Source organism: Hyaena hyaena, unplaced genomic scaffold, assembly GCF_003009895.1.
Source record: "Hyaena hyaena isolate Hyena2069 unplaced genomic scaffold, ASM300989v1 scaffold_69, whole genome shotgun sequence".
Taxonomy (NCBI): Eukaryota; Metazoa; Chordata; class Mammalia; order Carnivora; family Hyaenidae; genus Hyaena; species Hyaena hyaena.
In genome coordinates this window covers 286,678-312,228 of record NW_024080702.1, presented here as the reverse complement: position 1 = coordinate 312,228, position 25,551 = coordinate 286,678, and the positions used below count along the sequence as shown (strand labels likewise).

At 60.1% G+C, this 25,551-nt stretch overlaps 1 protein-coding gene across 7 annotated transcripts in view; it reads right to left on the bottom strand.

Annotated features, from left to right (window-relative positions):
* Positions 1–19,223, bottom strand: part of TSNARE1 (t-SNARE domain containing 1) — a 95,854-nt gene extending 76,631 nt beyond the window's left edge. For all 7 annotated transcript variants that reach the window (XM_039232956.1, XM_039232957.1, XM_039232959.1 and 4 more), the window contains exon 1: positions 19,198–19,223. The gene's annotated coding sequence lies outside the window, so the exon portion shown is untranslated. The remainder of the gene's footprint in view (positions 1–19,197) is intronic.
* Positions 19,224–25,551: the final 6,328 nt, after the last annotated feature.

Genomic DNA, 25,551 nt, shown 5'->3' with positions numbered 1-25,551 from the left:
GTTGGGGCAAGTCCCCTCCCACGGGTGACCTGGGCACACAGCCTCACCTCTCTAAGGTGCATCTGGGTGCAGAGACCCTGAGTCACGGAGCCCCAGTTCATGCCCACACCCACCCTCAGGCCTCCACGCCCTGGCTGTTGCCTCTCTCCCCACGCACGCCCAGGCCAGATGCTCAGCCCACATGCACCTCGCCGCCCGAGGCAGAGGGGGCCAGCTGGGGGAGCGGCAGTGGCGCACCTCGGAGTGTTGTTATAGCAATGTGGACTCCGCGTCACACGGAACGCCAGCCAGGCACCCCAGGCACCTTGCGGAACAGCACCCAGAATGGGCCACAGAGAAACAGAACCGCTGAGGGCACCAAGGGGCGGTCAGGACGCCAGTGGATCTCTCCCTTCTCTCTCTCCACCTGCTGCACGGCCCCGGCCCCAGCCCCCGCTCCCCCGCCCCCCGGGAAGGCCACGGGAGGCCAGCCCACCGCCCAGCTGCCTGTTCCAGCGGCAGAGCCCTCTCCCAGGACGGTGGCAGCAAAGGAGCAAGAAGACAGCCTGAGTCACAGGGGTGGGGGCGCGCCCACCGGCACAGCTGCATGGGCCCAGAGGCACACCCCCCCTCAGACCCAGAGACTTCTGATGGGGGGGGGGGGCGGGCAGTGCGGGCAAGGTTGGCTGGGGTCGTGAGCTCCATCTGCTCGGGCACAGCCGGACCAGTCACCAGCTAACCCTTGGACCCGCAGGAAAGGAATCTTAGCTGTCATACTTCACAGGTGGGAAACTGAGGCTCAGAGAGACGAGAACTCGCCCAGGAAGCCCAGTCAGAGGCTGAGGCAGGATCCAGACCCAGGTCCCCGTCCTGCCCAGGTCTGTGCCGGCCCCACCCCCGGGGCCTCGGCCACCGGACCAGGCTGCAAGGCTGAAGCTCGGGCCGTTCCGGGCTGTCACATCCCAGCTCTCCACGCAGCAGCCGGTGACGGCAGGACAGCCAGGGCAGCCCAGCCCCAGGACCCCTCAGTGAGGCCCAGGCGCAGAGGGGCTGGCCCACAGGTCACAGGGAAAGGGTCAAGGCACACAGGTAAAACCTCAATCACGAGGAAGCCCCGTGTAGGGGCAGAGGGGACCTGGGACGGGGCACAACGACAGGCCAGTGTCTTCCCAGCAGGCACCGTCACCACCACCAGTGCCGCCAGCCCTGTAAGTGTCTGGGGTGCGGCTTCACCTCCAACCCCGCCGTCCCCTCACACGGTCCCAGCGGGAGCACCCCACGGCAGCAGGACCCGAGCAGGGCTGCACTGTCCCACCACCAGGAAACCGCCACGGGCACTGCCACCTGCCATCACCCCCAGCGGCACTGTCCTGTCCTCCCAGAAGCCAGCGGCCCCGGGGCCACCGCCCAGGCCGTCAACACCCCGCCTCCACTGCAGCTGCGATGTGGAAACCTGAGCAGGGTGCCAGTTGGGGCGGGGGGGAGACCGTGCCACTGGAGGAGGTGACGGCTGCGGCAAGGCCTCAGGGAATATGGCGGAGGAAGTGGGGTTCCCCTCATTACAGATAGCAGACATAAATCACAGAGGGCTGCCACCACCTGCCAGGGTGGCAGGCAGCAGGCACAGGCCAGGGCCCCCAAGCCCACGCTCTTCACGAGACCACTGAACACGCAGACCCACCTCAGAGGGGCCGCACGGTGAAAAGAGGGCTTTCCCTCACCCCCAACCCACAGCAATACCCCACAGCCCTCCCCTGACTGCACGCCCCCGCTGCTGGTACCGAGTGCCAGGCCGGTGGCTCAGACACCAGGGCAGCCCTGCACCTCCAGCCGCTTGCCCCGGGGTCTGGGGTCTGCAGGGAGGTGGCATCCCTGTGGGCAGGCCGGGCTGCCCTGGGTGGAGGCCCCCTCAAGTCAGAGGCTCCTGCAGGGACACCCTGGAGCTGGCCACACCCTGGAGCTGTCCGTGGTGCTGAGTGTGACACCCTGGAGCTGTCCGTGGTGCTGAGCGTGACAGGCCCGCTCAGCTGCTGGTCCGCAGGGCCAGCCTCTCGAGCCTGGAGCTCAGCCCTGCACGGCTGGTGGCCCTTCTGTCATGGCAGAAGGGGGCAAGGGTGTGGATGAGTCCTACATGCCAGCACCGGAACAGGCACAGGAACCACACCATCCTGTTTTCCTTCCCACAGTCCGGATTATTGAATACAAGGAAACGAACTGAGCATAGCTTTTCCTATTTCCTTCTAGAAATCACATTAAGAAGGGGAGAATGACCCTCCTTCCAAAAAATAATCAAACAGAAAACTTAACAGTAACTGAACGCTTCGTATTCAGAGAAGTAAGAACTACAATTTGCAGCCCTACAGCACAGGTGAGGCCTGCGGAGATCAGGGAGCTGGGCGGAGTCCTCACAGGAGGAAGGGCAGGGATCAGAGTGGGGAGGGGAGCAGTGTGAGGCAGGTCTCAGAGGGACCTCAGGTTCCCTGAGCTCCACAGACGGGCCCTGAGTCACTGAGAACAGAGCTGGGCAAGGAGGGGTGTCAGAGGTAGCCCTAGAAGCCAGGCTGTGCCAGAACAGGAACCATGACTATGGCGAGAAATGCCCAGATGGGCGGCCTGCGGGCACAGGCTGATCCCCTCTAGCCCTGCCCCCCCAGAAGGGGGCAGGGAGAACTCTCACAAAGACTGATCCAGAAAAGAAACAGTTTGTTCCAAAATGAACGATGAAGTCTCAAAAGACAAAACAATACTGAAAAAGAACAAAGTTGGAGGCATCCCACTTCTTGATTTTAAAATTTACTACAAAGCTGCCGTCATCGAAACTGTGGTTTCGGCATAAATGCTGGTGTGAAGACAGACACACAGACCGGCGGCAGAGAACAGAGCCCAGAAACAGACCCTCCAGTAAGTGGCCCAGTGATTCCAACGAGGGTCCAGAACCCCTCAACGGGGAAGGCCAGTCCCCCCTTCAACACACAGTGCTGGGAAACCGGGCAGCTACACTCAGCAAAATGAAGCTGGATGCTTACCTAACCCCATACACAAAATTGGTGAAAAAAAAGATCAAAGACCTAGACGTGGGAGCAAGAAGTCTGAAACTCAAGAGTGAAACACAGAGCAGCAGCTTCGTGGTGCTGGAGATGGCCATGGCTGTTCACGTCTGGCACCAATCGCTTAGGCAAAAAAAAAGGAAAAGAAAGATGAATCAGACACCACCAAAATTAAAGACTGTTGTGCATCAAAGCACACCATCAGGGGAGTGGAAGGTAACCCACGGGCCGGGAAGCATCTCTGATAAGGGATTAACACTGAGCACATAAAGTTCCTAAAACTCAACAACGGAAGGAACAGTCCTCTTTACAAACGGGCCAAGGGCCCCTCAGAGACAGGCCCTCAGAGAAGATGCGCAACACGGACACACACTCGACATCACCCATGTCGGAGAAACACAGACCACAGCCATTGCGAGGTGCCACCTCACCCCCAGAAGGACGGCTACTGTCGGAACCACCCAGAAAATAATAAGAGCTGGGGAGGACATGCCGAAAGGGAACCGTGTGCCCTGCTGGTGGGTGTGCAGCCACAGCGTTCCCAGGGGCCCAGGAGACCCACTTGTCGAAGGAATGGAAGGGACAGGAACCAGGTTCACAGCAGCCAGGACACGAAGAAACTCAAGTGTCCGTGGACGGCTGGGTGACAGACGTGGCCCCTCCACCACTCTCCTGCTCAGCCAAAGGAGGAAATCCAGACACCATGACACAGGCAAGCCCTGAAGACATGGTGTTGGATGGAAACAGACATCAAAGCGCGAATGCTGCGTGATGTCACCAACAGGAGGGCCCGGGAGGTGTCGGTTCTGAGACAGAAAGCAGAATGATGGCGGCAAGGGCGGTGGGAGCATGGGGAGCCGGTGTGTAACAGGGAAAGAGCTTCAGTTTGGGAAGATGAGAGTTCTAGAGGCGGATGGTGGTGGTGGCCGCACAACCTTATAAATTACACACTTAAAACTGGTTAGAGTGGAGGTGCCTAGAGGGCTCTTGATCTCAGGGTCATGAGTTCACAAGCCCTACACTGGGTGCAGACTTCACTTTTTAAAAAATGATTATAATGATCAACTTTATGTTATGTATATTTTACTACCAAAAAGAAAAAAAAACATCTTAAAACTTTCTTAAAAAGCACAATGAAAGAAGAATTGCCCAGCACTGATACAGATACTACGAGGTGGGGGCGAGGGACAGAGAAAAGAGCAGGGACACCTACCAAGAGGTGAGCAACACCCACACACCCCACGGGAAGCAGAGCAAAGCCCTGAAATGCGAGGCCACGAGCACTCGTCCCTGCGTGGGAAGTCTTCGAGCAGCACTGCAAGACCAGACTCAGAGACAGAGAGTCTCCAGCCTGCAAAGCCCAGAAAACAAAGAAAAGTGTCACAAAGGACAGAAACAAGAGAGGTGACCTCCTGAAGAGAAAAGAAAGACGTGGAAGCCTCGGGAAGAGAGCAATCCGGGCGGGGGGGGCCTGGGTGCTCTCCAAAGTGACCCTCCCCGGGAGGAGACAACGGAGGGGCCGCTGCAGGCCGACCAGAGGATGGAGGGTCCCCACAACACGCAAGCGGCCCCCCCAGCCCAGAAGCCCCATTCTGAACACACAGGCCCCCGCCCACCAGCCATTCTGAGAAAGCATCTGCAGGGCAAAGCTCAGCCCACCAGTGGCCAACCCGGGAACTCGATGGAAAGGGCTGGGAGCACTGAGCCCACTTCCCTGTAGATGCAAGACAGACATGGGGCTGGAGGGACAGAAGGCAATCCACACATGTGACTATGGAGAGGTGATGCCGCGCGTAAAAATGGAGAGGGAAGGGGCAGGAAGGAGAGCCGGACGACCCAGCCCGCCGGCCCGTCAGGGGGAGGTCGGAGACCAAGGACGGAAGGGACCACCGACTGACGCTTCCGTGACAAGACACAAGCAGTAAGGGCACGAAGGTGAAAGCTGGGAAAGAGAATAAACTGTACTGACTACACCCGCACAAGGGGAAGAGACAGACAACAAGGCACACGAATGTCACCACCACTCACGGAAGGGGCATTTGCTCCTTGCTGCTGCCCAAGCCGATGACCATGGACTTGGCAGCAGGCCATGCAGATCTGCTGTCTCTCAGTTTCTGCAGGTCAGGAGTTCGCCGGGCTGCCCGTGGCTCCGGGAGGCAGCTCGGACCCCTGGCCGGACACGGGTCGGCGCAGCCACGGGGCTGCGGCCACACTCTCCGAGCTGGTGGCCAGCAGGTCAGCCCCAGGCCAGGGGCCCCCTCTGGGCCCTATGGGGGGCCGCACCCCAACTCCTCCTCCTCACTCTCAGAATCTCTCACTTCTCCCCGGACAAGGTGCTCTGCTTCTATGGGCTCAAGTAACCACGCTGAGCCCACCCGGATAATGCGAGGCGAACTCTTTATCTTACGGACCACAGCCTTAGTTACACCTGCAGCGCCCTGCTGCCGTGCACCACACACTCCCGGCTCCAAGGCGCAGAGTGGCTCCCTGGGGGTGAAGGGTCGGGGGGACGAGGACAGGAGGAGATAATATTCCGCTCAACACAGAAGGTGCTTAAGAGCTGGTCCCCACGCACACAGAGTGCTCACGGCATCACGTGAAGAAGCGTAACAAGGGGAACCCTTATGGCAGATACAGACTCTGCTAAATGTCAGAAACATATAGACTCAAAACATACACAGAGAAGAAAACACCCCAGGGAGTAAAAGATGCTGAACACAAACACACACACACACACACACACACACACACACACACACAACATGACAGAACTTAAATCAAATCTACTTGACCTATACCAACTATCATACAGTAGTTTACCTTCTCCAGTGAAATTAAAAAAAAAAAAATCCTCAGATTGGATCACAGAGCTAAATCCAACTTCACGTGGCACATAAGACACACGTGTGAGGTCACTCAGAGGGTCAGGGATAAAAGGATGGGCAAAGGCACACCAACAAATGCAAACTAGTCGTGACCCTAACGCAGGCAGCGTACAAATGGGACAAAGAAGGGCACTTCATGATACGAACAGGTGCAAATGAGAATAAAAATAAAATAGTTCTAAGTAGCTGTGCGCCAAGCCACACAGCAGCCAACATTCACAGGAGAACGAGGAAAACAAGACAGAAATGTGCCAATGGCAGAGATCGAGGTCCACTCACCTCCGTCCCCAGCAGAGCAAGCGCACAGAAACCGAGGTACACGTGACCCCAGGACACGGCTGACGCTGTGTAACTGACTGATACACATCTGCCTCCGTACACCCCGGTTCAAAAACAGATCCTCTTTCCAAGCACCTGTGACACCGTGACCAAAACGGACTCCATATTAGGACCACAAGGAAAACTGCATAAAACCCAGAAGGTTCGTATTCTCTGATCAAAACGCAACTAAAACTATTGCTAATAAAAAACCAATGAATCAAAAGACATGTCACTTGGAAATTTTAAACCTTGTTCCTCAGCAACTCATGGACCAAACAAGATAATATAAACCAAAATTACAGACCTTCTGAAGGCAGCAATGATGTGGAAAAATATCAGAACTTAAGAACTTTGATCAGAACTTAAGAAAAAGCTCTTGGGGCACCTGGGGGGCTTAGTCAATTAAGCATCCAATTTCGGATCAGGTCACGATTTCACAGTTCATGGGTTCAAGCACCGTGTCGGGCTCTGTGCTGACAGCTCGGAGCCTGGAGCTTACTTCAGATTCTGTGTCTCCCTCTCTCTCTGCTCTTCCCCTGCTCATGCTCTGTCTCTCTCTCCTTCAAAAATAAATAAACATTAAAAAATTTTTTAATAAAAAAAACATGAAACACTTTTTGGAAAAGAAAATAAGCAAATGAACCAAGCATACAAATCAAACACCTAAGAAAAAGGATAACCTGAGAAAAAGCAAAGGAAGTTAACTGTAAGCAAAAAGTGGTGAGTTAAAAAGCAGAAAAAAAGAAAACTGAACTTAATAAACACATCTAAAAGCTGGGCGCTTGGGTGGCTCAGTCAGTTAAGCTTCTGACTTTGGCTCAGGTCATGATTTAGCAGTTCGTGGGTTCCAGCCCCACTTCGGGCTCTGTGCTTACAGCCAGCTCAGAGTCTGTCTGTCTGGAGTCTGTCTTCAAATCCTATGTCTCCCTCTCTCTCTGGCCTTCCCCTGCTCATGCTCTCTCTCTCTCAAAAATAAATAAAACATTTTTAAAAAATCAAAAAGAAATACCTAAAAGCTGAATCTTTGAAGACAAATAAAAACGATAAAAGAATCACTACAGTCGGCCCTTGAACAACAGGAGTCTGAACTTCGTGGACCCACTTGTAGGTGGCATTTTTGTAGGAGGTACTATAAATATATTTTCCCTTCCTCGTGGTTTTTCTAAGAACACTTTCTTTCCTCTAGATTACGGTGTTGTATGTATACAGTACCACCATACGCAGAAGACACAAAATACGTGCCTATCCTCTGTTTCTCTTACCAGCAGGAGGCCAGCACTAGGTGAGCTTCTGCGGGGTCACAAGCTAACACAGATTCTGGCCATGCAGGGCGACAGTGAGCCTAATCCCCACTTCATTCAACCCAGCCACGCACAGATGGGAGCAAACAGGAAGGAAATAAACACAGAAACCAAGAAAATTAAAAGAATCACAAGAGGCCATTTTACTCCAGTCTCTGTGAATAAATCTAATACTTCGGATGAGACTGGTATTTCTCTAGGAAAATGTGTGATTTATAAAACTGACCCCTAAAAAGAAAACTTAAAAAAGAACTCTCTTCCTTAAAACAAAACAAAACAAAACAAACAAAAAAGCACCAGGCCCCCATAGTTTCACAGGGGAACTCTACTTGCCCTCTAAAGATCATGTAATTCAGGGGCGCCTGGGGGGCTCAGTCGATTAAACCTCTGACTTCGGCTCAAGTCATGATCTTTCAGTCCGTGAGTTTGAGCCCCACATCAGGCTCTGTGCTGACAGCTCAGAGCCTGGAACTGCTTCAGATTCTGTGTCTCCCTCTCTCTCTGCCCCTCCCCTGTTCACACTCTGTCTGTCTCTCAAAAATAAATAAACATTTAAAAAAAATGTTTTTAAGAGAAAAGTACAGATCAACCTTGCCTGTGAAGAGCGGCACATGGATGCTAAACTAACCACGAGCAGAAGAAGGCACCCGGCAGCCCCGCTGCTCACATGCGTTACACCTCAGGCCACGTGAGGTGTGTCCACGGAGAGCACTGCGCCTCAGCCACCCCACTGGTGTCAGGTCTCACGTTCACATATCCGGGGAGAGATGTCCGTGATCGCTGACTGAAATGGGAACTGACTAACCTCGACAGTGATTTTTGCTTTAAAAAAATAAAAGAGGAAGGACAGGCTCTTCCTTGGCACACAAAACATCTATATCTCAGTCCAAAAGGCACACCTGCTCGATGGAAAAACACCCAGGGCAATGCCCACCAGGCCCCCACAACAACCGCGGTCAGTCACCCGGACACCGTGGAACCGGCCCCCACGATGGGTCACAGGCCGACCCCAGGCTACGAGGCTGGGAGGGAAGGGTGCGCGGCACTGCCCGCTGCTCCTGGACACCCGAAGACCCACAGTAACCACACGAGACAGGAGAGCCCAGTGAGGACGGGACTGAGTTCATGCAGAAGCCGGCAGTCTTCACAGACGCTCGTGCTCACAGCACAGCACGGAAAAGACTCCTCACGGACAGAAGGCGTGACAGCACTGAAGAGGAACGCAAAGGGACCAAAATGGGGGGGAACGATAAACCACAGCTCGCGCGGAACCTCGGGATCACAAAGGTGTCGCTCTCCCCAGCTAACTCACGGTTCCAACACAAGCCCAAACCCAACCCAGTCTGGTTTGGGGGTCTGAGTGCGTGCCTGTCGCGGGGAGGGACCGGTCTGGTTTGGGGGTCTGAGTGCGCGCCTGTCTGGGGGAGGGACCGGTCTGGTTTGAGGGTCTGAGTGCGCGCCTGTCTGGGGGAGGGACCGGTCTGGTTTGAGGGTCTGAGTGCGCGCCTGTCGCGGGGAGGGACCGGTCTGGATTGGGGTCTGAGTGCGCGCCTGTCTGGGGGAGGGACCGGGTAAAGAACAGACAGGGTGATTCACATGTAAAGACAATCGCGAGTCCACCCTCGAAATTATGACACAGAAGCAGTCCGTTCTGAGAGATGTGAAGACACAGTACAAGGGTCGCGAAGCAGCGTCTACGCGGACCATGGACCAGCTCACAGAAAACAAGAATCTCAACTCAGAAGAGAACAAACAGCTGGGAGGCATCACACACATCCTGACTTCAAACTACGCTACCAACCAGACACTAGAACAGTACGGAAGGCAGACCCAGACAGCAGCACAACAGAACAGAGAGGCCCGGGAGTCAAGCACACACACAGCCGACCTTCGGCAGGGGCACCAAGGACGTGCAGTGGGGAAAGGGCAGCCTCTCCGACAAACGGGGCTGGGAACGCTGACGCTGCACGTGCAAAAATGAAACGGACCCTCGCTCACACCGCGCACAAAATCCACTCAGAATTAAAAACTCAAATGCGTGTAGGACCCAGGCCGCAAAGCCTCGGGGAGGAGCTTCCTGACACTGGTGTTGGCAGCGAGCGCCTGGAGCACAGGCAACAGAAACCGAGACAGAGAAGTGGCCCCGCATCAAACGAGGAGGCGTCTGCAGAGCCACGCCAACCGTGGACGGAGCGAGAAGGCAGCCAGGCAGCAGCAGAGAATGTGTGCAAGCCAGACATCTGGCGGGGCTCGTCTCCTAAACACGCGAGGGGCCGCAGCAGCACAGGGCTGAAAGATCAGGATGTGAGTCAATTATAAAACGGGCTGAGGACTTGAACGAGCATCTCTCCAAAAAAGACACACAAATGGCCAACAAGGATACGAAAAAATGCTCAACATCACTAATTATCAGGAAAATGTAAGTCAAAACCAATATGAGATATTACTTCACATCCGTCAAAAACAACAGAAACGCTAACAAGCACCGGGGAGGATGTAGTGAACCAGAACATGTAGACGCTGTTAACGCGGACGGCACGGCCGCTACGCAAACCAGCACGGAGGTTCCCCAAAAAATCAAAAACAGGACTACCGAACGATCCAGCAATCCCACGCCTCGGTATGTATCCAAAGGAAGTGAAATCAGGATCTCGCGAAGCGATGGCGGCGTTGCCGTGTTCACTGCGGGGCCGTACACAGGAGCCAAGGTACAGAAGCAAGCTGTGCAAACAGTCTGTTTACCAACAGATAAGCCGGTAAGAACAACGTGGCACCTTCACGCCGTGGAGTAATAGCCTCTTAGAAGGAGGAGACTGGGGCGCCTGGGTGGCTTAGTCGGTTAAGCATCCAACTTTCGCTTAGGTCATGATCTCGCGGTTCGTGGGTTCGAGCCCCGCGTCGGGCTCTGTGCTGACTGCCAGCTCAGAGCCTGGAGCCTGTTTCAGTCTGTGACTCCCTCTCTCTGACCCTCCCCTGCTCACACTGTCTCTCTCTCTCCTAGAAATAAATAAAAAACATTAAAAAAAAAAAATAGGAGGAGAGTCCATAACCTGTGCCAGCAGATGCCCCTTGGGGACACGGTGCGGCGCAATGAGCCAGTCACAGGGCACACACTGCGTGACTCCACTAACCTGTCGCATCCAAACCAGCCAAATTCATGGAGTCCGAGGGGCAGGGCGGCCGGGACTAAGGGCACGGGGGGACGGGGAGCTGCTGATCGAGGGACATAAAGCTTCAGTCGAGCGAGAGGAGGACGCCCACGAGACGCGCCCTAGACCACCTCCCTCCCGCCGGCAACCCCGCCTCGCACGCCTGCGTTTAAGACCGCGCGCCTCGTGCTGAGTGCTCACCGTGAAGAGAACCACATCTGTTTAAAAAAATCTAAACATTGGGGCGCCTGGGTGGCTTAGTCGGTTAAGCGTCCGACTTTCGCTTAGGTCATGATCTCGCGGTTCGTGGGTTCGGGCCCCGCGTCGGGCTCTGTGCTGACTGCCAGCTCAGAGCCTGGAGCCTGTTTCGGTCTGTGACTCCCTCTCTCTCTGACCCTCCCCTGCTCACGCTGTCTCTCTCTCTCCTAGAAATAAATAAAACATTAAAAAAAATTTAAAAAAAAAAAAAAAATCTAAACATAAATGGGAATTCAGGGCGTGAGGAAGCCAGATCCTAAGACCAGGGGAGACCATCTGGATGGGGCTCCTGCTACAGTGACTGGAAAAGGCTCATCACACCCAGACCTCACACCACACACCGCAAAAAACAAATGGACGGAAACTTTAAAGCCGTGAACACCAGGAGAAGGCCAAGTCTCTGTAAACACGAAAAGTAGCCCTTGTTAACCAGAACTCAAAATCCGAAGCCACAACGATGAATTCGTAACAAAATTTCAAAATCCAAATTCATAAACACTGATGAATTCAACCACGGAAGAGCTTCTAGATGGTGAAACAGAAACGGTAACCAGAGAAGGCAAATGGCCTCATTCAGCTGACGCTCCCAGAGCTGATTTCCATAATCTATAGGAAAAAGATCAACTAGCACAGGTTGTAGAAAATGAACAAAGGAACAGAAAGGGCACAAGGGAAATACAAATGACTCTTTGATACATACAAAGATGCAAACTTATTCCCCCAAAGGGAACCCGGACGTGTCCCTGTGTGAAGCCTGTTCACGGCTGGCATGGGGAGCACGGGGGAGCCGGGTGCCTCGCAGCCTCCCCGGGGCGCCCACTGTACTGCCCTCGGGAAGGCGGGCTGTGTGCGTGTCTCCTCCGGCCAGCATCTACACTGCAGGGCGCCTACCCCACACACATGCCGTGCTTAACCATGGACGAAGGCTGTTCCTTCTGTAACAGCCGAGGCCTGAAAGTCACCTACGCTGCCACCAGCAAAGGACCACTGAGTTGATTCCGGCACATTCTGTGCTGGAAACACCACGCAGCTGTCAGAAAGAAAAAGAGAAGCCTTTGTACCAATATAGAAAGATCTCCAGGATTTTCTGTTTAGCAGGGGCGGGGCTGGGGGGGGCTAACGACCAAGGTGCACAAACTTGTCAGCATACGACTTGTGAGACACGAAGGAAAACGTACAAGTTTGTAGCTGTGTTGGGCCGGTAAAGATACTCGTAGCCCCGGCCGTGTACACCAGAAACCAGGGGCGGTGTCACCCGTGGGGTGAAGAAGGGCCGCTGCGACGTCGGGCTGTGTGGGCTTCCCTACACGCTTTCACATAAACTGTTCCAAGCACAGAAATGCGAGTGCACTGAGGGAGCTCACCGTGGTCCGTCCACACCGCAGAACAGGGCTCGGTAATGAAAGAAAACAAACTACTGACACGTGTGGCAGCCTTGGGGCGTCTCAGGGAGCCATGCCAGAGACAAAGCTGGTCCCCGGAGGTGACATGCTTTTTGCCTCCACGTATATGACATCCTTGAAATGACACTGGAGCAAGAAGGACGGACTGGCAGGTCGCAGGCGTTGGGGGCGGGGCAGCAGGAACCGGGTGGCTGCGAAGGGCGACTCGGGAGGGGTCCTCTCCGCGCTGGAAACCAGCAGCCTGTACCCGAGCTGCATCCACACCGCGGCCCTGGCTGCGACAGCACACTACAGCTCTGCAGGACGCGTCACTGGGGAACCGGGGAAGGGTCCACGGCGTGGCTCAGAAGTACGCCTTTCGGCTACATGTGAACGTGTCGCTGTCACGAAATTAAACACTTAATGATAGAAAAAGACACTAGGCCGTTCATCTCCAAGCCCGAAGCCACTAGGTGCACAGAGCAGGGGTGATACTCAGCCTGACCGGGTTTCCCGAGCACCTGCCCCCTGGGACGTGGAGCTAGCAGGGAGGGGAGGCCAGGTCCAACGTCTCTGTGCACAGCGGACCCCCAGGGACCCCCAGGAGGAAACGGGGGCCCCAGGAGCAAAGGCCCGTCTTCCAAAGGCACAACGCTGCCCGGCCCAGCGGTGTGAGCGTCAGCAGAGCCGGCCACCAAGTCCCGTCCCCTCCCTCGGGAAGCCGGGGGGCACCGTCGTCCCCGGCCCCCTGAGGCACAGCCGCGGGACTCCTTCCGTTCACGAGTTGTGAACAAAAGCAACGCAGCTCCCTTCTGAGCCAAGCGTTGAGTTCCCGGGACCGGAGCCCGGAGTCCTCTCCCCGGGACAGGACGCCTACATTCCCGGCGCCGGCGGCCCCGTCAGCCTGGCTCCTGCACTGAGCCGCTCCTGCCCATCCCAGGGGTGCCCGTCACCTGCGGCAGCAAGGGCGAGCCTGCACCCTCGGACCCCCACCCGCCCAAGCACATCTGTGCCTACACCTGACGCAGGCTGCCCGCAGGCCCCTCCCCTGCGAGGGCCTCCCAGCCCCTCCCGCCAGAGGGCAGAGGCCCAGAAAGGTAGCAGGTGCTCCTCTCCGGGCCCGGGAGCAGGGAGGGGGCAGGGCTGGAAGGCGCAGCGCGGCAGCTCCGCCCTCTGCATCCCCGCGCGTCCCCGGCACCGAATCCCTCCCTCAGACGCACGGTTCTCAGAAAGTACAGGTGAAACATGACCAAGGAGCTGTGCTGGGTGACGGGAGGGGCGCACACGGCGGTGACTAGAGCCCGGTCCCCATCCCCCAGGGACGACGCCACGCCTGCTGGCCCAGCAGCCCTCCACGCCCCAGGCTCCACAGCGCCACAGGGCGGCAGGGCAGAGGCAGGGCCCAGATGCCATGGCCCACGCGGGCCTCCACGCCCAGCTCGCCTCCAGCCTTGGAAAACGAGGTCACCTCTCGCAGTCCAAGGGAAGGGACCCACCCACTACCCTGCTCCCATCAGTGACACTGAGACCCCTCACCACCCACGCAGCTCGGAGTCTCGGAGACACTCCTCAGGGCCCTGCGGCACCATGCACACGTCACCCACCTGCCAGCACCTGCCCCAACCCCTTGTCCTGGAAGCCGCGAGCTGCAGGATCTGGAAGGCTCCACCCGCAGCTGTGAGTCACCCCTCCCCCAGCCCCGGCTCCAGCCCCAAGCAGCCCGTCTCCTGTTGCTGCCAGGGCTGCACACGGCACACGTGAGGAACCTGCTCATGGCTGGCCCACCCATGCTCTCACCGCCCTTCACGGCTTCCCACCCGCTGGAGACGGGGGGTGGGGGGTGACCCCAGGTGCACAAGAGGCCCAGCAGACGGTAACAGCCCTTTCCAACCACTAGCCGGTGCTCACACAAGTGTTTACTGAGCACCTACTATGTGCTTTTTCCTTCCCAGGACCACGGGTGACCCCAAGGGAGCCCACAGGGAGCCCAACACCACGGGCAGAGAGGAACCAGCCAGGCGAGGCTCTCTATGTGCCCTGCGCCCCGTAGGGCTCGAGCAGGCCAGAGTGGCAGGCCCCACACACGGGCAGGCTTCCGACAGCAGTACTCGACCCAGCTGGTGGCGGTCACCCGGCAGGGCTGGCCGTCCCAGACAGACAGACAGCGGAGCAGACACCCGAGGGCAGGCTCGGGAGGCCAAGAAGTGGGCCCGGCAGGCTTCCCAGGGGCTGGAAAGGTGATCGGGAGCTGCAAAGCCAAGGGAGGGAGGCAGCACAGCCATGCGAGCACCAGCACCCCCAAGTGCTGTCCGCAGGAGGGCGGCCCAGCCCCACGCCCCCGGGCAAGGAGGGCCGCACGGGAGTGAGCGGGGACCCAGGCCGGAGGCTGCAGACAGCCGGAATGGCCGCCCCTGCGGCTGCGGGCTCTCTGGACCAGGGACCGGGAGGGAGGGAATGGGACACTCCCCCCGGCCCCCCACACTCATTGGCACCCTCAGTGAGGGTGGTGCAGCAGGGGAGGGGCCGGGCTCCTCATCGGCACAGCTGGAAAAGCCTAGGCAGAGCCGGGAGCCCAGCCCAGGAAGGGGGCTGCTGTGCCCTGTGGTTCCCCTTCAGGGGACACTGGTCCTGGACTGCTGCTTTAAAAACACATCCCTTTCCAAATACGTGGCAGAATGGACTCTGGCTCCCAGTGGAGGGCAGCCAAAGGTGGCCAGGGCCGTGGCCGGCGGCGGGGGGGGGAGGGAGGCCGGGGCTGGGGGGGCACCCATCCCCTGCACACTGGCTCTGCCCAGCACATCAATGCCCCCACTGCCCCTCAGGGTGCCTCCCCCCGCCGTCTTTTGCAGAGGCCATCCCCCCTCCTCCTTCACAGCCACCCTGCAGCCCAAAGTCCCGCACGGGCTCAGTGTGCACCCCTCAGCCCACACCCAGGGTCTGGCACGGGGGACAGAAGAACAGATGTGAACAGGCGGAGGCCCAAGCACGGCCCTGGGACCCACAGCCATGAGGATCCTGACTCAGTGACAGGGCATCTTTCCACAGGTGGGGACGGGTGGGGACGGGTGTGGGACAGCCAGCCACCGGCCAACTAGTGAGCTCGTTCCACCCCCTCACCCAGCCTCACCGTCTGCCCAGCCTCTGGTCCCCAGGCGCTATTTTGCACTTCGATACCTGGATTCCCTAAAGCCCTCAGACCCTTGCCGAGCTCTCCTTCAGAACGAGCTTGACGGCAGCTCCGTACGGGAGAGCGGCGCGGGGTCAGGTCTTTATCAACACAGTCACGGCACAGCTACCGCGGCCGGCCGCCAACTCACAGGGCCTCCTTCAGGGCGGAGGCGCCTCCAGTCCCGAAGCAGCGGGAGGGGAACGTGGGGCAGACGGGGCAGCTCAGGGGTAACCAGACGGGTCCCTTCGGGGCCTGGGCCTGTGGATGGGGGGCCCTGGGGGTGGAGGGGTCTCCGATCTGAGGAACACAAGGAGCCCAGCAGGGGCTGGGCAGACACCAGAGGTCGGTAATCGGGGTGACTGCTCTGCTCCCGCCGCGCTCCTGCTTCGCCAAGTCCGAGCAGCCCCACCTCGCCCTCGCCGTCCAGCAGGGCCAGTCTGCCGTCACTCAGAAGGGGGCGCACACAGCCGCTCGAGCACTCCCTCACCCCCACAGCACCTCGTCCCCGCACCCCAGGAACCCTCCCCCGCCCCAGGGCTTCAGTGTCTGCCCCTGCAGCTCCCGCCGCCAGGATGGCTGCAGGGCCAGAAGGGGCCAGCTTGGGGACACTAATGAGGGACACCAGTCAGCAGGCCACAGCTGAGACCCTGCGCTGCCGCGTCTGCGGGGCCTCACTGTTTCCGTAGCAGGGCACTAACTCAGTCAGGGCTGGTCCCAGTCCCCTCTCAGGGGACGCCAGAGGCAGAAAACAAGACCATTTCCCACCAGTCCGTTAAAGAAAACAGTGAAGGTTTACTAGCGCAGAGCTCCAGGCTGGGGGCTCACAGGATCAGCGTGATGACCTGGCCCTGCTCTCCCAAAGGGGGAGCCCCGTGAGGACCAGCCACATGATACTGAGCCACGGGGCCCACAGGCCTGCCTGGACCTCCCACTGCCCACAGCAGCCTCCCACTGCCTGCCCTGCGTGCCTTCAGGCCCAGACCCCTGCCCCACCCCCCAGCCTGTCTCCCCCAGTGGTCCTCAGCCAGACTGGGCTGTGGGAGACCCGCACCCCTGTAGGCCTTCTCTCCTGTCTCCCACTGCCTGCAACCGCCTTCCCACCCCCAGCCCAGGTGAAGCTCAGCTTTCAAGAGTCAGCTGGGGCCTCACCAGCATCGAGGACTCATTCCCAAATATGTACCCAGACCCTCCAGCCTCACCCAGAGCCACACACAGAGTGAGGGGAGCCTCCTCTCTACACCCTTGCTGACCACTCGCTGTGACCCCACCCTGTAATGTGTGCACAGCAGCATCCCTGACGACCCAGGAAAGCCTCCAGGATGGCTTTCACAAACCAGACTCTAACAAACGGAATCGCTTGTTAGAAGCACACACCAAATTCCACTTGTAGCGCGGCGGCGGTCAGAACGGACCCAGCAACCACTGACGCACAGTGTGCAAATAGGTAAGTGAATGACATCAGCCTTGACCAGAGGCTCACACCCCAAACAGGAGTAATAAGAACAAGACGCGCAAACCCTGGAAGCAGGCGTGTCCGGCCGAATGGGCGGTATCTGAGGACTTCACAGTTGAGGGACTCGGGGCAAGTTCCCTTTTCTGTGCTTCAGTTTCTTCATCTGTACTATGAGAATAGAACAGGCCCTGTCCTGGGCTCACTGTGAGGATGAACTGAGCTACGGAGCCTAAAGTGCCAAGGGCCAGAGCCTGGCCCCCAGAGCCCCAAGTGAGCGCAGCAGATATAACTAGTGTTAACTACCCACAATGCCACCCGCCCTTTCTAGCCAACCAAATGTCACCGTGCTGCCTGGCCCGGCTCAGAGCCCACGACCCGGGAAGGCCCCCTTCCCTGGGACCCTGCAGCACACATCCACCCTTGTCGTTAGGGCTCAGAACATGCTTGGTCAGAGTGCAAGTCTTTCCTGCCCAGCGGGAAGGTAACCAGAGGGTAAGCCCATCCCCCTGCCTCGAGCTTCCCCATGTCTTGAACACGCGTCCAGCCACGACTGCACTTCTCACCACGCACTCTTTGCTGCCCTGTGTTGACCCACGCGCTCATTGCAGCCTGCAGGGTGCCCACACCCCACTGGGCTGAGCACCCAAGATGCAAGGGTGACCAAGATGGAGGTCCCTGTGCCCCCGGGCTCTCAGCCACGCGTGACCACACACAGATCACTTCGGTGCAGCAAAGAAGGCAAGCTGAGCACCAGGGCCCTGGGCCATGAGCCTGTGGGTGAACCTCATCTGGGGGGGCAGGGGACAGGAAGGTTCCAAAGGGGACATCAGGAACACAAGGCCATTCCAAGCAGAGGACCTAGCCATCATGCCGGTGAAAAAAAGACATGAATGCAGGAGACAAAGCCTCCAACGTGGCTGGGGTACCTGATGCAGGTTGTAGAAGATGTGGCTGGAGGAACAGGCAGGAGCCAGACCTCGACCTTCACCCTGCAGCTGCAGGGAGCTGGAGAAGGGGCTCAGGGACGCCTGCCTGCCTGGGAGCCTGGAAGCCAGCAGACAGCAGCTCCTGTGCCCAGGCACCCGGCTCACCCGCACAGAAAGTCGCATGGACACAGTGCAGCCAGGCCAACAGAGGATGGATGTGGATGTGGCACTGCTAAGGCTCCCCTCTTCCAGGAAGCCTTCTTGGATCCGCCCATCTCCCACAGCCATCTGCACTGGCGACTTGGCTCCGGACCCCGAGCTGTCCTGGGCAGGCACTTGCCGCACCACATTTCTACGCAGGACCCAGCACAGGAGAGGCGCGACCTCACCAGAGTACGCTCTCAGCAGACGGGACACTGCAAGCCTGGACATCTGTGTCTTCCACCCAAACACGGTGTCCCTGCGGGGGGCACAGTGGAGAAGGCCCTCTGGCCCCCAGGGACTGCAGACACGACAGCACACACGTGGCAGTGGCAGTGCCGGAACAGGAGGAGCTGGAGAGGAAGGGAGGCGAACACTGGTGGGAGACGCTATTCGGGAGAGCGGCCCAGCCCCCAGCACTAGCAGAAGGGCGGGAGGCCAGCCGCGCAGGGCGGGGGCCAGGTGAGGCGGCGACGGCAGAGGCCCATCCCGTCCAGCGGCCAGGCCCGCAGAACTTTCTGCGATGGGGCGGCGATCCATACCTGGGACACGCATGGCTGCCGCCACCACGCCGGATGGCGCACACAGAGCCCCGCGCCCCGGAGCAGTGAGTGAGCCCCCCACCCCCGACAGGAGCCCCCGCCGGGCTCCCCCGGGGCCAGCACACACCTGGTCACCTGCAGGCTGCTGGGGCGGGAGGACCCGCACTCAGAACGAGGAGGCACCTCGTAAGTCAGGAAGGCGCGGACGGGACGCCCCCGAGGCCGCCCCTTGCGTCCCACAAGTGGGAACAGAGGCCACAGGGAGCCCCGCGCATGCGCCCTCAGGTGGATCCAGCACACGCGCCCTGGGGGGCGGAGCCGGAGCGCCCCCGGCCCTCCCGAGCGCCCCGCCCCCGTCCACCCAGCCCTCCCACCGAGACCACGCCCCCAATGACCACGCCCCCTCCCGGCAGCCTGCCCCTCCCGCGGAGGCACCACCCCCCTCGCCCCGCCCCCGCCCCCGCAGGCCCCGCGCGCCCCGCCCGACCCCCGACCCCCGCATTCCCACGCCTCGGGCCGCGCGCCGTCCCGGCGGGGCCCTCCTGGCCCTGCCTCGCTCCGCCGGCCCGAACCCGCCACCTCACCTGGGCCGGGGTGGTTCGCGCGCGCGCTCCGCTTGCTCTCCGCGGGAGGGGCGGTGCAAGGGGCGGAGCCGGGACCCAAACATCACGTGACGACCTCTCCCGCTCCGAGCGAACGCCGCGAGACCGCCCCCCGCCCGTCCCATCGGCCCCGGCGCCTCGCGCCAGCCAATGGCCACCCGAGCTGCGCCACGCCGCGGACGGCATGCGCCTGAGGACTACAAGTCCCAGACGGCCCCGCGCAGGCGACCCGAAATGGCCAGGGACGGCGGCTGGCTGGGCCACAAAGCCTTGTCTTACTCGCTCTCCGGCTGGCGTCGAGGGCCATCGCCCTCGAGGGCCGCACGAGGCTCCCCGGGAACGCTCAGTCCCCTGCCCCGCCCTGTGAGGCGGCAGTCTCGCCATCTCCCCCGAGCCTCAGTCTCCCCATCTGTGGAACCGAGGAGGGCGAGGGTGAGGAGTGTGAGGATGAACGTTGAGCTTGGACAAGGCGCGCCCGGGGCCCGCGGGGCCTGTTCCCGGGAGCAGCACGTGCCCCTCCGGAGACCTTGGCGGGGCCGGGCTCCCTCCCGCACGCTGCCTGCCCCCCCAGAAGAGCTGGGCCCGCTGGAAACGGGCTGGGCAGTGCCCTGTGTCTGAGCCCGCCTCCCCGCGGCGAGCCAGGGCTGGGTCCTTCCCAACCCCGGCCTGTCCGTCTCCCCCGCCCTGGTCCCAGGCGGCGTTCTAACAACTGCTGGTGGTCAGGCCTGGAGGGGTGTGGACGGAGTTGTCCCCACACAGCCAAGCGCCCATGCAGGGCTGGGCGCGGGCAGCCTCCGGTCCGCCGGGACTCCTGGGACAGGCCCTGCTCCCTGATGCCTGTGACCTTACGGGTTCTTCAGTTTGGCCACAGAGGTGTGTGTGAACAAGTCCTGGGTGTGCGTGGACACTGGGCAAAGGTGTGTGCGTGACGCAAGTGTGTGAGCACAAAGGTGTGCATGCGTGTAAGCTCGGATGAGCGCGCAGGATGATTGCGTGTGGTACGTGTGTGTGTCCCGTGCACGGGCGGCACGAGCAGAGGCCGGCACACGTGTGCTCAGATCAGCCTGTGCCACGGTGGGCTTTCACGTGATCACCACAGCCTCGGGGCCAATGGCATGTACCCATTTAACAGGCACGCGGTGCCTCGGACAGGGCTCGACACCCGGCCCCCAGGACAGCTGGGATGTACAGGAAGCTGGTCAGGACCGCGGTGGTGACTGCCGGCCACAGCCTAGGGGCTTCCAGGGAGGGGTCTCCCACCAGAGGCGCCTGCCTGAGAGCTGGACACTGGCTCCGCGGGAGCATGAGGCACACGCCGCGCTGTCTCCACGCTCCACAGGATGAGTGAGGGGCAGGGAGGGCTCCTGCCTGAGAGCAGGGGTTGGCTCGTCCTTAGCTCAAGGTCCCCCAGCTTGGATCTTCCCGTTAGGCCTCAGCAGGGGTGTGAGCAGCGAGATCAGGGATGGGTGGAGGGTCCTCAGAAGGAACCTCAGTGCAGCTCCCACACAAAGCCGCCCCCAGGACCACTTGCTCTGACCTGAGAAGTGGCAAGGGCTTCTCCCTGGTAAGGCTGGATCTGGGGGTCAGTCACTGTCAGCGTGGGGTCTGCGGTGAGCCGCCCCCCGCCCCCCGCCCTTGCTCTCACTCTCTGGAGCCTGGCTCCCTCACCCCTGCCCGGACAGCAAGGCTTGCACGTCCACACTGCCCGCATCACCCTCATTTGCTCATCCATCAAGCTTCGTGAGCACCTGACTCACTGTGACCCAGTCTCCAGCTGCCCCTTGGCCACAGAACTCCAGTTTTGCTCAGGGCAGGAAGGTGGCCAGCCTCGCTGGCAGCTAGAGCTGGCGTGTGACCGTCCTGGCGGGGGTAGATGGGGGAAGGCACAGTAGTCTTCAGGCCCCTCCAGAAGGGACAGAAGAGCCTGGACAGCTCATGGACTGTCTGCTCTCTCCTTGTTCCGGCCCAGAATGTGGGCCATGCATGGAGCAAGAGTGGGTCCCAAGCAGAGGACACAGAACCTCTGCCCCAACTTCGCCCTGAGACTCACCATCACAGGGGAAGCAGCCCCCCGCTTCCTTCATGCTGCTGTTGACACCATTCCCGGCAGGTATCACCCCTGGGCGCCCCAGGAGGTGTCACTCTGTTAGGCATTGTCCTGCCCCCAGCAGGAGGGGTTCCTTGAGAGGAGGCTCACACGACAGCACGCGGCGGAGGGCCTGCTGCGTGGCGTGGCCTCAGGGAGCAGCGCGGGGGCGTGAGGGAGCACGTGAGCTGTACCCGCAGGGCTCACTTCTCACACCACACTCTCCCCACGACACTCTCCCCACGTAACTTGGCGAGGCTGGGCCAAGCGCAAGATCCAGGAGCGCAGAGTGCCGAGCGAGGCCCCTGTGCGGGGGACATGTGGAGAGGGGCGCATGCGGGCAAGATCTGGCAGGGGCCCAGCACGTGGCGAGCACGTGAGACCGTCTCGTCACAGCCCTGGGCTCCTAGGATATCAACACCGACATGAGACTTGTAACAGCCTCCCAAGGTATTTGACGCCGAGCAGGAGTGGCAAAAAAAAAAAAAAAAAAAAAAAAAAAAAAACAAAAAAGCAAATCCCTGACTGTTGCCCCCGCTAATGACATCTCCCGTGAAGGACGAGTTGCCACCCCNGCGGGCAAGATCTGGCAGGGGCCCAGCACGTGGCGAGCACGTGAGACCGTCTCGTCACAGCCCTGGGCTCCTAGGATATCAACACCGACATGAGACATGTAATAGCCTCCTCTCTACTTTAACGACAAAAAACTAAAAAAAAAAAAAAAAAAAAAAAAAAAAAAAAACAACGCAAAAGCAAATCCCTGACTGTTGCCCCCGCTAATGACATCTCCCGTGAAGGACGAGTTGCCACCCCTCCTGGGAAATGGCAAAGCCGGCTCGCTCTCCATCCCCGAGGGAGGAGGCACCTCCACACCCCGCACACGCCACCTGGCAGCGCTCCCCTCCTCCCTCGCCAGATCTTAGCCTGCTCCCCATCACTCATTCATTCAACAATCTTTGCTTCCAAGGTCGAGGCAACACGCCAGGCCCTGGGGACACCATACAATTAGATTCGGTTGCTAAGGACAGAAAGCCCCGATGACATTGGCTGAGACAAGATTGGTGTTTACTCCTAATGTTGTACACTCAAGTCCAGGCAGGCAATAGGGCTACGGAGGTGACCTCATGGTCACCAGGACTGCAGGTTCCTTGAATCTGGTGGCTCCCGGGACCCTCAGATAGGTCTTTGGCCTCGTGGCCATCATGTCCGCGCTCCGACCCTCAGGAAAGGGAACTAGACCCCAGAGAGGTGGACAGGCACGCTATCAGCCCAGCCCTGCCCCTGTAAGGCCACCTCCTAGACCCTCACCCCCCTGGCCAGAGCTGGGTCCCTCGTAGCGGCACAAGAGGCTGAGAAGTGCCTTCATCCCGGGGCCTCGGATCGCAGCTGCCTTCTGAGCCCTTGAGCCTAATAGAGGCAGGCGGCGGGCCAGCAGCAGGCATCGGGACGCGGCCTCTGCCACGGTGCCCACAGCCCAGCGGGCGGGCCACAAATGTGCGCTGGGAACCTGAGTGGTGGCCGTGCCGGAGCAGAACGGGGGTGTTGGGGACCCAGAGGGGACTGGGGTGAGTGAAGGCCCCCCCCACCCCAGCAGAGAGGCTGGCGCAGGGGGCCTTGAGGGGCAGCGTTTCCAGGAGGCGATCGTGGGTGTCCTGAGTAGGGGAGGAGCCTGTGGACGCAGGGCGGTCACACGCATCTCTGCGGACACGGCCTGACCCCTGCAGCCACCACTGACTCTGGAGCCCCGGCCCCCCACCTCCTCTGCTCCTCACCCCAGGAGCAGGAAAGCGGGCCCCAGCGGGAGGGGCACCAGGGCCGTGTCACCCCGGCCACAGCGCACACGCAGACTGTGGACACTGTCCTGCCACTCCCTCTCTTCACGGTCGGTGGCACGCAGCTCGGCCTCCTCACGCCAGCACCTGTTTGTGCGGTAGACCCCGGCCCCCAAAGGGTGGCAGAAGGGACCCTGGCCCGGCACCCAGACAGCCAGAGACAGCTCTGGTGAGAGGGCGTGAGCGGGAAGGTAAGCGTGGGAGAGGCTAGGAGACGCTCACCTCTGTCCCCCTGGGCGCAGCCACAGCCCCTGGCCTCCCTGGCGGCGCAGTGGCCCCCAGTGGCCCTGGACACGGGGCTCAGCCTCTCCAGGCCTCCTGCTGACACACTGGCCACAGGAGGGAGGGGACAGGCAAGTGGCTTTCTTGGGGGGTGACTGAGTTCAAGGGGACAAAGTTTGGGTCACAGGAAGCAGACAGAGGCAAAGGCGTTGCCGTCTGCAGGACCCGGGCTTCTGTCTTGAGCTCCAGGCTGCACCTGGGGGTTGGGGACAGATGCGCCAGCATCTCCGAGGGGCTGGGGGAGAACAGCGCTTCCATCACGGTGAGTGGGGGTGAGGGCTTGAAAATCGGGGGCAAGGGGGGTAGGCGGCAGGGTGTGTGAAAGGCTCAGAGGAAGAGAGGGTCCCCTCCACCTTGAATGGAGGGCCTCCCCCAGACTGGGCTTGAAGTCCTGTGGGGGGACCATGGGGAGCTCTCTCAGAGCAAGGCTGGAAAGGCAGGCCCGGCCGCAGAGCTTCCCGTGGGTGAGGAGCGGAGCCAGGGCCCCACAGGGGGCAGGGCCCGGGGACCCTCTCGCCAGAATGAACCCACCTACCGCCTGCAGCCCGCTGTGGCTTCTTCCGAGGTGCTCTGCAAACACGGCACATTGTTCCTCTGGTAACGAGTATCCATCTGGGGGCAGACGGGGTCCCTCCTCCTCCCCTGCCCTCCTTCTCCCTCCCGCCGAGAGGCCAGCCAGCAGCCCCCGCCTCCTGCCCGCTCCGTGGCGACTCCCCCGGGCTGTGCCTTGACCCCTGGTTCCACCACGAGCCTGCCCGGTGGTCTGGCCGTCACACAGCTGCCCTGAGCCTCAGCTTCCTCGCGCGCGCCGGCGGCACAGACCGGGGCCCCCAGCCCTGTGGAGCTAATGGAAGGCTTGAGCAGGAAAGCCCTTGGGGTCCCCCGCCCAGGACCTGGCCCCTGGCCTCTGGCACATGGGAGCGCGTGGGTGTCTGATTTGTCCCCGAGACCTTGGGAGGGTGCCAAGCACTGATCCAGGAACTGTGCTGCGAACACGTGGACGGTGCCCTCGGAGCCCCTCAGAGGAGCAGAGGGGACGGACAGGACCAGAGCCTCACCTGCCGAGCCGCAAGCTCATCGGAGGAGGTTGTATGAGGAAACAGAACATTATTTCCAGGGTGTTGGAAAGGGTTCCCAGAGAAGGGACACTTGGGCTGGGTGCTGAGGGATAAGTAGGAGTTCGTCAGGCGGGAACGGCATGAATCTAACGTGGATGCTGAAGAAAGATGCGACGTCTACGGCCTGTGTCAGCTTCTGCCCCAACCCCTATTTCAAACGTACCTCTTGGAGGTTTGCCCAGCCCCCACCTCCCTTCCCCCTTCCGGCCTCACAGACGCACAAACACGGCCCCACACACGCTCAGTCCTCACGCTCACAGAGCAAAGGACTGACTGCAGCGCGCCCCCCCACCCCACCCCCGGAACCCAAGCCCCCAGCCCCCACTGCTGCTGCAAGTCAACATGGTAATGAGATGCTAATGAGTGAAGGTAAAAATCAGAGAACAGCATTTTGCAAAATCACAACACTTTGTACTTCCAGAGGCTGCGTCCCCGCAAACACGCCACCGAGCCTCACGAAGCTGTGCGGGGGCGGAAAGCACCGCGAGCCCCACTTCCTGGGGCTGCTGATGGGGTCCAGAGAGGGCAGGGAGGGGGTTCCGGCCCCAGGCCTTGCCCGGGCAGGGCTCCCGTTCCGCGCAGCCCCCGCACCTGGCCTAATGCAGGGGGGTGTGACCACCCGCCACACAGGGATCATATCCAAGGGCTCTGCCTGGCGTTCCTGGCCTGCCCCAGGCTCAAAGCCGCCAGCTCTGCAGGTGCCCCCCACCTCTGCCTGCACCCCTGCTGTCCGCCCCACCCCAGCTCCTCTGCCTGGAAGGTGACCTTCTCCACCCTGCGAGGCTACCTCCCCACACACCTGTGTCTGCTCCGGGAAACCTCCCTACCCCTCGGCCTGGGTGAGGGGCCCCCTTCAAGCTTGCCTCTCCCACAGCGCCGATGGCATGGCGGCACCCCGCTCCCCCTCCCCGAGCCGTGAGCTACTTGTTGGCAGCAACTGGCACATGGCTGCTTTTCATGGTGTTTGTCGAATGAACGACTGAGTGAGGGAATTAACGGTGGACTTAGCGTGGCTGAG